This window comes from Canis lupus, chromosome 17, assembly GCF_011100685.1.
Source record: "Canis lupus familiaris isolate Mischka breed German Shepherd chromosome 17, alternate assembly UU_Cfam_GSD_1.0, whole genome shotgun sequence".
In the NCBI taxonomy this organism is placed as follows: domain Eukaryota; kingdom Metazoa; phylum Chordata; class Mammalia; order Carnivora; family Canidae; genus Canis; species Canis lupus.
The window spans coordinates 17,716,762-17,731,117 of NC_049238.1; positions in this window are offsets into that span (position 1 = coordinate 17,716,762).

Sequence of the window (14,356 nt, forward strand, 5' to 3'; positions counted from 1 at the left end):
GTGGGCTGCTCAGAGCACCCTACAAGTGGGGCACCCAGGGGCAGCCTTCCTGCATGGAGCACCCTACCTTAGCTCCCAAAACTGAGCGCGAGTACCTCCCCCTGGCAGAGCCGTCCTGTGGGGGAGTTAGAAAACAGGACAGGGTGCAACGTCTAGGGCAAGAATAAGCATCTTCCAAATGAGACACCATTCTCCAAGTATGTTTCACCTCTGAAACTCAGGATTTCCAGAACACTGGTGGAAAACTTTGTTGGTCTAACATTACAATTTTTGATTCAAAATGCAGTATCTGGATGCATCTATTGACCACCAATAATAAAGAGCAAGTCTAATTTCTTTCTTTGTTGGTTTTTTTTTCCCCAATTACTCTTCAAGTAGAAGGGAATGGGCCTTTCACTGCCCTCCCTTCTCTGGAGCCTCCTGTGTGTACTACCTGTCTCTGCAGTTCCCTTATGTCTCATCCATCCAAAACTCCAGTATCCTCCAACCTCAGCCATCTGGAGCACAGCTGAGAAAAGAAAGGTCCTAAAAAGGCAGCTGAGCACACAGGTTAGACGCACCAGGATCTGCACAGAGACATGGAAGCCTCAGCCTTCCTGTCACACCTCCGTTTCAACAGCTCCGTAAGTTTAGTCCTTAGCCCATGGCATGTGAAGACAGCAGTTGGGAAGGGAATAGGAATTACTACAACAGACAGGAAGGAATATTGGTAGCAATGAGGGGTAAACAGACAGAAAATCAAGAAGCAGGTGACAAAAGCTCTAAATCACAGTCAGCTGGGTGGGTGGCTGATGCCTAAGCTAACAGCCCAAGGCTTTGCAGGAGCCGGAGGGTCTTGGAGGAGAGGTCCGACCCGAATGGAGAGAGGAGAGGAATCCGGTGCAGCAAAAATGCCAAAGGAGCCAGTATTTGTGTTTGGAGGAAAGGCAAAGGAAAGAGGTCAGGGTGGGAGAAGGCATCTTAAAGGCAGCGCGTGGAAGCCAGGCCAAGCTGGCCTGGGCGGGCGAGCCTGGAACCAATCTGCTGCAGTGGTGTGTGTTGGGTGTGAGCGTGGGCGCCCGTGCACACGAGGCGGGGGAGCGATGGAGGGCACAGATGACGAGGACAGCTCTGGGGGCTGCGAGGCAGGGGCATTCCACAGGGCCAGGGAGCACCCCGGGTCCGAGCAGGGATGTCATCAAGGCAGGATACCTGCGGGCCTGGGGAGGCCGTGGCTCAGACACATCATCACACGGATCCAGAGTGGCAGAGCCGGGAGGGACCCAATTCATCTTCGGATCTCACTCCCTATTTGTCACAGGCTGACACTGAGACCTGGATGGGGGTGGGTGGCAGTGGCGGTAACAGGTCCAGCGAGCGGGACAGCCAGGGCTAGCTCCGAGGCCCCCGCCTCCCCGCCCCCATGCTGCTCTTCCTCCCCCTGTCCCCCCCACCCCGCGGGGTTCCCAGCAACCATCCTTGCCCTGTGCTGGGATCAGCAGGGTCCTCTTTACCCTGAGCTCCCCCAGCAAGCTGGCCTCCACCATTTAGCCTGGACAGAAGCAGGCAGTGGGGTGCCTGGCCGGCTGAGGAGTCGGGAAGCTTCGTTAATCATGCTTTCAGAGCACTTTGCAATGCAGAGATGAAAGACGTCTGAGGAGAGCAAAGTACAGCCATTACAATCTCCATCTTCCTAATTGAGGAAAATGAGGTTATTTCCAGATCCTCTGTGATGCAATGGCAAATGTGCTTGATAGGCCCGCGCTAGGCTTCTCCCGCCGCAGCTGCTCGGGGCCAGCCGGTGGAGCGCCGTGTGGAGGGCACCCAGCTCCTCGGCTGCAGGTTCGGGCCCCACCACTTGGGCGTGCCCCAGCGGCCCAGCATCGCCCCCGATGCCTCAGCCCCGAGAAGGGCAGCCTCGACAAAACATCAAAGTGGGGCGCCTTCGTGCGGCATGAAGTCCTCCTCTGCACTGAGTAATTGGAACAAAACGACCCAGGTAGTCTTGCTGTAACATCAAAGCTGCGTATAATAACCTCACAGATGAATTCAAGAGTGAATACATTCACAGCCACTGCTCAAGTTTGAAGTATGCCATGATTTTTTTCAGCTTCAGAACTGAGCAGGGAGAAAAAGAAAAATCACCAGCCATAGCTTTCTTTGTTAACCAACTGCCTCCCCTTTCAGGCTGCAGTGAAAGGTGTGGGCCTACAGCCTTTAAGTAACAAGAATTCAGTCTAGGAACAGCGATGTGGATGGAAGACCAAGACTCAGAGAGGGGCCCAGGGGAAAGATCCCGAGGGTAAAAGATAAAACATCCTAGTGAACACGTATGCGCACAGAGATGCCTGGGTGGCTCAGTCGGTTGGGTTTCTGCTTTTGGCTCAGGTGATCCTGGAGTCTTAGGATCGAGCCCTGTTTTGGGCTCCCTGCTTGGCAGGGAGTCTGCTTCTCCCTCTCCCTCTGCTCCTCCCCCTGCTCATGCTCTCTCTCTCTCTCTCACTCTAAAATAAATAAATAAAATATTTTTTAAAAATAAAACATGGGGCAGCCTGGGTGGCTCAGCGGTTTAGCACTGCCTTCAGCCCAGGGTGTGATCTGGAGTCCTGGGATCAAGTTCCATGTCAGGCTCCCTGCATGGAGCCTGCTTCTCCCTCTCTGCCTGTGTCTCTGCCTCTCTCTCTCTCTCTCTCTCTCAATCTCTCTCTCGAATAAAAAAATAAAATCTTTAAAAAAGTGAAATAATAAAATAAAATAAAATAAAATAACATGTATGTGCAGAAACACAAACTCTCGCCCGCTGGAGAGGCCACTGGTGTGGGGGAGGCTGAGTGCAGCATGGAGGGGCACTGTCCAGAACATCTGTGATGGTTCATCAAGATCATGGTGGAGGGGCTAGTCGCCTCTGTGGCTTCCAAGGAATGGCTCCCTTGATTTAGGCTAGAAGACCAGAGGCAAGCATATATTTATATTTATTAAGCTACCAAAGGGAGGAATCCAAAATTGGTAGCAGAGCTAATTCAGAAGTAGCAGAGCTGTATTACATATATTTCCAGAAACCAGTCATCCCTCTGGGATGGGATCTCAGAGGTCACAGTCAGTGCGACCCAAGAATAGGATTCTGAGGTATACTGTGGCTAGTGTCTACAAATAGCCGTCTGTGAGATAATAGAGAATATACTGGTCTCTGGACCCCTCGTTCCTGGCACAGAGCTCCCAAAACCCTTGTAATTGCCCGGATGATAGAATTGTCTTTTGTTCTACTGAGGCGACTCTGGGTGGGCTCCAAGATCAAGGCTGGTCACCAGACAGACCAACCCATGAGTGGAAACCTGTAATTTCCAGCCCCATTTTGCCCATTCTCCTGAAAAAGAAGAAGTAATAAAAATGGAGATACGATCAGTCATGCTTTGCAATGAACCTTTCATAAACTCCCAAAACTATAAGATTCAAGGAGCTCCTGGGTTGATGAAGATACAGAGATCTGAGGAGTATGGTGCACCTGGAGAGGTACATTCCCTGTGCATCTCTTCCATCAGGCTGTTCCTGAGCTATCTCCTTTTATAATAAAAGGTAGTTGAATAAGTAAAATGTTTCTCTGAGTTCTGTGAGCCACTCTAGGAAATTAATTAAACCCAAGAAGGGAGTTGAGGGAACCTCCAGTTTATAACCCATAAGTCAGAAGCACAGATAACAACTTGGGCTTACAATTGGAATCTGAACAAGGGGTGGTGGTGGCAGGGGCGGGGGGCAGTCTTATAGGACTGAGCCCTTTCCTTACGGGACTTAATGCTATCTCCAAGTGGAGACCGTCAGAATTAAGTTGAATCACAGAACACCCAGCTGGTGTCAGAAATTTGCTTGTTGTAGGGGAAACACCCACATGTCAGAATTATTTGGAATCAGAATGTCAAAATCATTTGGAATACCACTAAAAACAAAGCTTTAGAACACCTTCTGTCTCACTGCTGTACCACATACCATCTGCTGCTCTCTGCCCTGCCTGAACTCCTCCATTTCCATTGCCCCCGCCCCCGCCTCCCCCCCCCACCGCCCCCAGCCAGGCCTAACCAAATCCCCTGGGCTTTGGCTTCCTGTTGATCTTAACTCCCTGCCCACCCTCTTCCCCCAGACCTAGATGTGGCCTTCTGCCAATACATACATTGCTACCCATTCTTTTGTAACTGTCATGCTATAGGGATTGCAGGCCAAATCAACATATTATTTATTCAACCCATTTCACAGTTGATAAAACAAAGGGTCTAAGAATATGACTGGCCTCTTCAGTGAGAGGATATATGGATGGCACATTACGGCCAGAACCGATAGGAACATCCTCTTCACAAATCAAGAGGTCTTTAGATACACTATCACCCTCACACCAACTCTGTGATGCAGCACTCTGGAAACCCTCACTTGATAGCTAAGAACACAAGTGTTGAATGACCCAATGAGCCCACATGCTGCAGGGCTGCAGCCTATTCCTAAAACTCGTGTTCTTCCCCATTTGTCTTATAATCCCTTGCCCATGATTATGGACTGAATTCTGTCCTCAAAAAAGATGATGGAGGGAACACCTGGGTGGCTCAGTGGTTGAGCATCTGCCTTCGGCTTGGGTGTGACCCTGGAGTTCCGGGATCAAGTCCCACAACAGGCTCCCTGTGACGAGCCTGTTTCTCCCTCTGCCTGTGTGTCTGCCTCTGTGTCTCTCATGAATAAATCAATAAAATCTTTAAAAAAAAAAAAAAGATGATGGAGTTCTAACCCCCAGGACTCATGAATGCAACCTTATTTGGGATTAGGGTCTTTGCAGAGGATCAAGGTAAGACGAGGTCATTGAATGGCCCCTAATCCACTAGGACTATGCCCCTATAAAATAGGGAAATGTGGACACAGAGATAGACATGCACACAGAGAGAATGCCATGTGCAGAAGAAAGCAGAGATGTGGAGATGTATCTACAAGGAATGCCAGGGGTTGCCAGCCAACCACCCACCAGTGGCTGGGCGAGAGTCAAAGAACAGACTCACCTGTCACAGCCCTCAGAAAGAACCAACCTTCCCAACACCTTGATCAGAGCCAAGAGACAGTAAATGCCTGTTGTTTCAGCTGCCCAATTTGTGGTACTTTGTTAGCTGCCCCAGACAATGAGCACACCTCTATTATAGGCATTTCAACCTTTTTGCTCTTACTGCTCATGTCGATGCCACAGGCCTTCCCCTAGGCCTCCAGCCCAGGGCAGAGTCGGAAGGAAAGCAAACCACCAAAGGGTTCAGTCTCTCTAATTTGCCCTCCTTATACTGAAAATAGACTGGTTTCTGGAGATTCTCATATATGCCCTCTAATCCCAGGTCCTGCCCACCCTACACACACACATACCCTCTCCAGGCACCCCACAGAATTGAAGGACCTGGGCCAGCTCTAGCACCCTGGGCAGAAGACAGAAGGGCCAAGGCAGCCTCTCCTGTTACTTGAAGCCACCACCTGCCATCAGTACCTTTCCTCTGTCAGTAGGGTCAGCAGTGTCCAGGCCCAGCCAGTGTCCCCAGGTGGGCTCACACTCCTCCACCCCACACCCTGAAGGCCACATCAGGGTGCCCTTACCTGCCCCATCAAGGAGATAAACTGTTCCTGGCTGCCAAGGCTGACCACAACCCTGAGAGCACAAAATCTTTGTTTAGAGTACTTGGTGCTAGTGACCCTAGAGGGTACTGACTTTCTTGTCCTCTGCTCCTCAGAGGGCCTCTGCTCCTTCACTTATAAACTTCACTACTTCCCACCCCACTGTTCTAAAGAAATTCAATCACTTTTATAATCACAACTGTGCCTTATCTGTACACACAAAAACCTAGAGGATGAGTCTCCTTCTGCTCCCCTCTGCTTTGGTTCCTCATCTTCACCAAGCATCACAGACCCCCTGTGATGTCCTGTCAGCTCCAAGGAGGCCCAGGACACCAGATAAAGGAATAGTAAGGTCGGGTGTGCTGTGATTTGCACGGGCATCTGCATGAGGCACAATCCTCATCTCACTAACTTGGCACCTGTGCGGGGGGCTCTAGCCCCAGGGGCTGCTTCCCCGTGTTCTGAGTCTCCTCTAACAGCCCCTCCAGGGTCCTCGGGGCACGAGGCTGGCAAGTTCAAGCCACAAGAAAAAGAAATGCCTTTGGATAAGTTATTCACTCAGGAAACCATCATACTGAATGATGTCTATGAAAGCCCCTACCTCATCATAATTCTGTCCTAAACAGAATTTTAATTTTTGTTTAAATTTTGTGACTAATTGTGAATAACAGAGCCTTATTGACGCAATTTTGTGTCACAGTTATTTTTCCTATAAGGAGTGATTTTTTTTAAAGCTTGTCAGTTCAGTAGGATCACACTCTGTATAAACCAGAGTTACTTTTTTTCCTACTAATACATACCTGATTTTACAATGTGCTTCATAGTAATTCCTGTAGAGCCCATTCCTTTTCTACAAAGTGAGTGCTGGAGTTTATTTTCTGATCAGTCAGTTCCTGGCCCCTGCCCATGGAAGGTCACTACTCATATACATATGAATTCAATGCAGGAATGAATGACAAAAAAAATTAATTTAAAAAAACCCTCCATTATATGAAGTATTTGAAGGTTTTTCAGCATCTCTAGGACATTTTGAGCCTCTCCAGGCTACCTCTGAAATGTTCAGGATTTGAGAGGGATTTGAAAAAACTTGAAGATCTCTAAGAATGTGAGAAAACAATTAATGACTTGGAAAATAGGACTCCATAAAGTAGGTTGGGAATATGGCCATATAGTCTTAATAAGAGACCACTGAAGAGACATGAATACTTTAAGGAGCCTTTGAGTCTAGCATGAAATCATCCACATCTAATCTACTTTTTCATTCTTTTATTACTAAAATAAAACAATTGTCTCTTCCCCTTCATTTCTACTCAATGGCCTTGTCCCTACCTTTGTCTACTTAGTGTTCATCAACTCTGAGAGATAGGTCTCTGGTAGCTTCCCTGTCTTAACTGTCACAGTACTGTACAAGTGGGAGGAGAGGTAGTACAGGGGAGCATGACCAGGTAGCCAGGTAATAACCATCTACCCACCCACCACTCAATCCACACTTCTGCATTTCCAGCCAGTACCTCCAAAGTGCCCTGCTTTATCTGTAGTGTCTCCTACATCTTCCCCATTGCAAACCCTATAATCAGAATTATAGATCTCTTTCCCCACCTCCCATAATATGCACTGTGTCCACCCCCCATGTGATTGCCTCCACCCAGACATTCTTCCCCTTCACCCAGACATACAAACATCCCCATCCTGTGAGATGTAGCTCAAGTCTCTGGCTTTCCACAGATCCAATCTCCTTCTGGCCCCGGGAGCAACCCTTCCTCTAACTGCTTGCCTACTACTGCCACCGACTGTTCCCAAAGCATGTAGACTTATGCAGAAATTTATATTTTCATGTAGACATACTTTATCCTCATGACTCAACTGTAAGCTTCCCAGAAGCCCATGTGTTGAGCACATAGTTAATATTCAATATATATTTGCTTATGTGAAGAACTGTAGCCAAGCAGTCCCTATTGATCTTGAGAGTGGAGTAGGGGAGCTAAAGTAGAACACATGTGGGTCACACATAAAAACAATTTTATCACCTTACTACTTGTCTACTTCTGCTTCATCATACCTATCCAACATTGTTGGCAGATATTCCAATATTCTTGAGAAGAACATAAAACAAGTATACAGATGAGTCCAGATGGCACTCCCACCAATACATCACAGCTCCCTTTCATCTGGAGACACAGACTTGTCTCACCTGCTCTTTATCCTGCTCCTCTCAGGGTTGCCTTGGGGCTTGGCCCTTTACTCCCTGGATCTTGAGGACCATCATCCATCTCTCTTTCATGGGTTCTCTGTCTGACGGCATGGGCTCCACCCTAAGACTGATGAAACTGGTCTACCTGGGGCCTAGACACTAGCAGTTTTGAAAAACCCTGCCTGTTTCAGCCAGTTAAGACCTGCCGCATGATACATCTCCACGATGAACTGAGAGGATGAGGGTTGCCTGCTGAGAGGCAATGTGGCACACAATGTGGCAGTGCTACAATTAAATGAGATACAATATGATTTTCCTAAAATTCAAGAAAAATAATAAGTTCTCTGCAAGAGATACTTCCTGGCCTCATGTTCCAGTGTCAGGTCAGCCAATCCTGTCTTTGGAAAGAGACCCTCAGTACTTCAGGTTTTGACCCTCCCCACTTTTTAGCCCTGAAGGCCAGCTTTAATCTCCCTTCTGCTCACCAGGGCAAGGCTTGAGACACTATTCTTTCCATTACCTGGTGAACTGAATCTGGAAAAACACCACAGGCACTTTCAAGTGAGTCATTTGGGTGGGGGAGGGCAACTCTCCATGTTCACTTCATGGGGACCCAGAGGGAGCTGTGGCACCTCATGGTTCTTGGGATATCCTCAATCACACACAGACACACACATACACGCATGCACACGCACACACTCTCTCTCTCTCTTCTCAAGAATATACAATAAGTCTCAGATACAGGATTTAGCACAGCCTGAATCCCCATTAAGAAGAGAAACATTTTCCTGAAGACTACATCATCTATAAAGAGTTTTTTCCTGAGCACTGTGAAAATTCCTGTGCATTATTACACAGAATAGCTACTGGCCTTCTCTCCCCTTCCAGACTATGTCCAGGGGTCCAACAATGCAACAGAAATGACTGATGAAATGAAACCATGTGCCTTTTAGGGTCACATTCATATACCCAGAGACCCTGAAAACCACTGGCTTGTCAACCCTGACTACATGGTAGCATTACTTTGGGTGGGGGGTGGAGAGTAGCTTTGAAAAGTTGTCCATGTCTGAACCTAACCATGTTCAATTCAATGACCAGCTCTGGAGAGAGGCCCAGGCATGACTGCAAATCACAATTGCAAATGCTTTAAAAGTAAAGCTTTCCTTACCTTACAACAGAAATTCCTAGGCAGGGCAGCTTCTCTCCTGGTCTCCATTCATAGAATGGGGAAATAGATGAGGTTTATTTTTTGTTGCCTCCCTTACCAAGAATTGAGCAATCCTCTGGAGAAAAGGTAAGAAGTGAATGTATTCGTACTCCCAGATTCACAAAAAGGATAAAGATGCAGCAGTGTAATGGGCTGAATTGTGTCCTCCCAAAATTTATGTGTTGAAGTCCTTATCCCAAGTACCTCAGAATGTGATTGTATTTGAAGATAGAATTTTTAAACAGGGAATTACATTAAAATGAGATCATTAAAGTGGCCCCTATCTCGTATGACTGGTGTCCTCATAAGGAGAGGAAATTTGGTCATAGAGACACAAAGGGAAGATCATATGAAGACACACAGAGGAGATGGCTGCCTACAAGCTTAAGGAGAGAGGTCTCAAAAGAAACCAACCTGCTGACACCTTGATCTTGGGCTTCCAGCCTCCAGAACAGTGAGGGGAAAAATTTCTGTTGTTGAAGCCACTCGGTACTTTGTTACAGCAGCCCTAACAGACAAATACAGTCCCTTTCCAGAAGAAGCTAGCAGCAAGAGTCTGAGACCCTACGATGATTGACAATGAGTTAATGGTAAGACTTGAGCTGGGTCCTCATTCTAGGAAGCTGTGGAGACTTTTTCCAGAGCTAAGAGCACATAGGTATCTTTTTCTGTCAGCAACGCTTTAGTTGGAGTCTTGCTAGAGGAAAAAAAAATATCACAACTATGTTTTAAGAGCCCCCAGGTCACTTCCATCCCCAGGGGCCTAAGAACGGCTAACTCTGTCCCCATAGGGCCTTCCGGTTTCTTCAGAGAGCCGGGCTGTCCCAGCACCTTGATCTGGTGGAGGATTGCATTCCCTGCCTGGCAGAGCCAGCCCCCTCACTCTCCTGAGTCCTTCCCATTCAGATTGTATTCTGAAGCTCCCTGTGTGGGGTGTGAAATGCATGAATGCTCTCAAAAGAGCATCTTTCTCCGGGAGCCTGAAACTGTGACAAAGAGGGCATCTTCACCTGTGAATTAGCTTGATTTTTTCAGCTGCCACTGCTGGCTTCTTCAACAGATGAACCGGCCTCTCTACAAATGGCGTCTCTGAAAGCTGGAGTAACACTCTGTAGCTAATAGCACATTGCTTCCTCTTCTACTTCTTTTGTGGGGGTGTTGGTGGGGGAGGGCTAAAAAATGTTTTCTTTTAGCAGGCAACTTGAAAAATGCCCTTCCAAAGAACTGAGTTGTCAGTATAAACGTCTAAATGAACCTTTATTAGAACTATAAAAAAAGTCTACTTAACATGTAATTGGACCATTCTTCATGCTTAAACACATTGTTAAAATCATGTCAACAGCGAAGTTAGAAACCCATGGTAAAAGGCAAACATTTTATCTGCAAGCTCCATTTTATAGCCTGGTAAGATGAGATCACATCCATCTCTGTGCCTTTCAAAAGATGATAGGAATTTGCCCAGGTACCTCTACAGCATTTGATTTTTTTCCTCTCAGATTTACTGAAATTAGCTAATGGAAAAGTCACCTGAACAAGATCCTTGCACAAATGCTTGCTGTGAGCAGGATGGAGAGATGCACTCAAGTCCCCCACACCCCAATATGACTCCATTTCTATTCCCTTACTAATCCTAATGTTCATAGAACTGTTTATTATCAACCAGTTTATAGATCTCTAGTTAATATTTGCTCAGGGTTTATGTTGATTTCTCAATACATGCAATTTTCTGGTTTCATCTTTATCTTTAAGGATTAGATTGGATCGAGCTGCCTTGTAGTAATTTAGTTTTTATCTTATGCCTTACAGTTTTATGTTCTTGTAATAGCACTTGCTTTTCCTTTTTTATTTAATTAAATATATCTTATTTCACGACTACAGCATTTTTGTTTTGAGTTTATTTATTTAACAGCTGGCAGGGTGCTGGTGTTTTGTAGAGGGAACCACGCTGGGTATTTTTAGAAATTCAGAAGTTGGGGAATGCACCAGCTGAGAAGATGCAAGAAAAATCTGAACTTGGGACATGAATGCTTAGAGATTAAACTTGGATTGCTTTGGTTGCCTGATGGAGCTCCATAGATTAAGTCCTTAAAACAAAACAGAAACAAAAACAAACAGACAACAACAACAAAGTATATTTAAAAGTATGTTCAAGAAAGATGTTCCAACTCCATCTTTGCCCTTCTACAGAACAGCTGTCTCTGTTCATGGGCTCAGCCAGTACAGTAAAGTAATACCAGGCATTGCTACTGCCTTAGAATTGCCTCCACATCGTCCACAGAAGGCGCTGTAGATCTGTGAGGCTTTCTAGACATCTGAGCCTCCAGTGACCAGCTCGGTTCAATGGTCCTGTGGACACAAATTTTGGATCCATACAAGGCACGATCAGATGTACGTGTACAGGTACCTCTAGCAATAGGACAACTGAGGCACATGACTTGCTTCCAATATGGACAAACGAGATTCAATATACAGCTGAGGTCCACAGCCCTGCCTTCCACCTGCTGACCCCACCAGGCTGCTTTCAGGCCTAAAGCAATAGCTTGAAGCAACAGCAAGGGCTTCACCAAAACTTGGGGCCAATGCAAGTCCAGTGAGATAGCTGGGGCATAAAATTTAATGGGGGCTCGGATTTGGGGGTCAGGCAAAGCTTGTACAACAATAGGTGACACCTCTTTAAATTCTATGCCCAGGTCCCTTGCTGGACTCGCTCTAGCCCTGTGGTCCCCTCTTGGATGTATTGCTCCTACAGCCACTGCCACACTCAAGGTCCCAGGTAGGAAGCCACTGTGGGTCCTCAGGCTTCTGGTTGCATCTGCACCTGGAACCATTTGCAGCCATGCACCCAATGCCTGTCCTCCATCCTGACCCAGAAGCCTCTGCTCTGTGGTCTTTCCCTAAGAAGCACCATCATTCTTTCAGGTTCCCAGTTAGAAAAACCTTAGAAGGTTCACCTACATTTCCCACTCATCCCATTGGACCAGAAAATCTTGCTGACTCTTCTGCACTCTCTCTTTCTAGAGCCACAGCTCCTGCTCCTGCTTTAAATCAGACTCACATCGACTTACAGCTGTGTTATTGCACCAGTCTCCTAAATGGCTCACTGCCTGGAGGCCTACCCACTTCTAGACCATCCTCCACACAACTGGTTTTTAAAACATAGTCCCTGGACCAGCAGCATCAATATCACCTGGAAGCCTGATAAAAATGCAAATTTTCAGGCTCCATCCCAGAACCACTGAATCAGAAACTCTGGAGGTGGGATCCAGCAATTAGAGGTTGAATCTGCCTTCCTGATGCACACTAATGTTTAAGAATCATGCCTCTCTGGTACACAGATTAAGCTAAAATCTATGCTACTTTCTGGCTTAAAACTCCTTCAATGCCCCTCTTCAGACGAAAGTCAAATTCGTTAGCCTGGCTCTCCAGGTACTTTGCAATATGTCACCATCCTACGTCTCCAGTCACATCACTTACTGTTATCCATAACTTAAGGTCCAGTCAAGTTGCTTTCCAGACTAACCCCCTGGAATGGACAGCTTTCTCCTTAGTTACCTATTGTTCTCCAGGAATAACATCTATGTGTCCGTATTATTCTGTTGAAAGCATGCCCACAGCAGTGCTCAGAATCCTGGGGATAGATAAACCATGCAGGAGCAGGGGACATTGCTCGGAGTGGAAGGGAATTACCATGGGCTGAGTGGCTACCACTGGCCAACCCAGTTGCTGATTAATTCCCCTATAATGTCTCACTGAATACCCATCAAAAGAACCCTATGAAGGATTGATGGAAACTAGGAGGCCAGTATACCCAAATCCTAAAGTGAATAGGGGAGGAGAGAGCCTCCCTGGGAGAGTATAGAGTAGGAACAGTTGTAAAAAGATGAAAAGTAGGGGGAAAAAATCCATGCTAAACCCAGCCCAGAGGCCAACACCTTCCTCCCGTGTTGTCCTGGAATCCTAGAATTCCAGAGCCAGTCTGCAGGGCCCATCCTGTACGTTCCTCAAAAGATTTTTTTCTTTGTTCACTGTTGCTGAAGCAACAAAATCAAAGGGGCCATTGTCTTAGGCCCCTGATCCACAGACTCAGCTAAATCAGGTAAGAAGAACCAGCCCCAGAAAGAACATGGGAAGCACCACGGCTGGAAGACTGGAGGGTGAACATAGGTTCAGATGTGGGAGCCCAGGGTTCTCAGCGGCAGGTCTGCCAACCTCGCATCCTGTGACCAGACTCAGGGCCCCAGGCACTTCAGACCCCAGCGGTGGCCTGTGCTTTGCTGAGTGTGCATGTAACGAGGTCACTGAATCAGCCCCGACCTCCGGCCCATCTGACATAGGTGTCTGAGTGCAGCATCACACTCAGGCAAACTCTCCACACCCACAGGCATAATGAAGTGGTCACCTAAAGTTTCGGTAGCTGCAGAGCCGCTGTCAAGCCAACCTTCACATCCCAAACCCTGCCAGGCGCCACCATCCTTCCCAGAGTCTCTGCCAGAGGCCAGCATGAATCCTGCAGGGCAATGTGGGTGGGGGGCTGCTTCTGAATTCTTGCTCTTATAGTCTGAGCCTTTCAAGGGTGTTTTGCCTTTCAGATTTATTTCGGCGAGTTGCTGTTAATTGTGTTTTCAATTAGTTATGTTTAAAACATCTTGCGATTTGGGCAACTGAAATTGCAGTGCATTAATAATTATTAAACAGAGGTTCTAATCCATTATTTATTGAATAAATTTTTAATACTAATGCAGAATCCATTGTCACTGCCACCATGAGTTTGGCCATTAAGGAAAAAGCTGACGAAAGGAAACTGAAGCTCCAGGATTCTTAAGTGAAGGCCTGTGGAGCAGAGCTTCCTGGAGGAAGGACTGGCAGCTGTTTCTCTTTTATGTCTGTTTAATCAAGGCTTTGTTGCCTGGAGAGACAGAGGGAGTTCCCACATAGTAGGTACTCAGTAAATGTTTGCACAAAGAGCGAATGAATGAATGAGTAAATAAATGAATTTAAGAGGAATTAAACTAGGAGAGACTCTTTAAGATCTAAGATCCTTTCTATTTTAACCATTAACAAACACGGAGCATTCAGCCAGGCAATGAAGTGTCCGTGACGGATAAGACAGTAATCCCTTCCCTCTTAGTCTGACAGATCATCATTACACAAATTTAAATATAATTATAAAGATGTAGTAAGCCAAGGTGGCACAGAAACCCACGTGAGGAGGTGAGCCCTGCTGGAGCAGTCGGAGGAGGCTTCAGCAAACAGATGATGTTAGGTCCCAGGCACCAAGTTTTCCAGATGTAGACACGAGGACAGGAAGGCACAAACATGGGTGCGGTCAAGGTCATGAGGAGTTTGCTGGGAGAATG